We start from the raw sequence: 304 nt of genomic DNA on the forward strand, positions 1-304 counted from the left end.
TGTATATTATTTTCAATTATTTTCAGTATATTGGGAAGCTTGCCCATAAACTGTAGATAGAAAACTGACTACAAGATGTCACCTCCATCTCAGTTCTCGTACAGTACAGTACATACACATTTCGTTTACCGACTTTACTACTGTAGAAAATGCTGCCTTTGATATGGAATTAATCTTAGATATATTTCTTTAGTTCACATCAAATTAAATTTTATATCTTTGTGTCTTTGTGTAATATCATTAAAAAATAATGTATTTGTAAGTGTGAATATCAGAACTACGAATCGATTATTGAGGACTAAAA

Source organism: Penaeus monodon, chromosome 32, assembly GCF_015228065.2.
Source record: "Penaeus monodon isolate SGIC_2016 chromosome 32, NSTDA_Pmon_1, whole genome shotgun sequence".
Lineage (NCBI taxonomy): Eukaryota > Metazoa > Arthropoda > Malacostraca > Decapoda > Penaeidae > Penaeus > Penaeus monodon.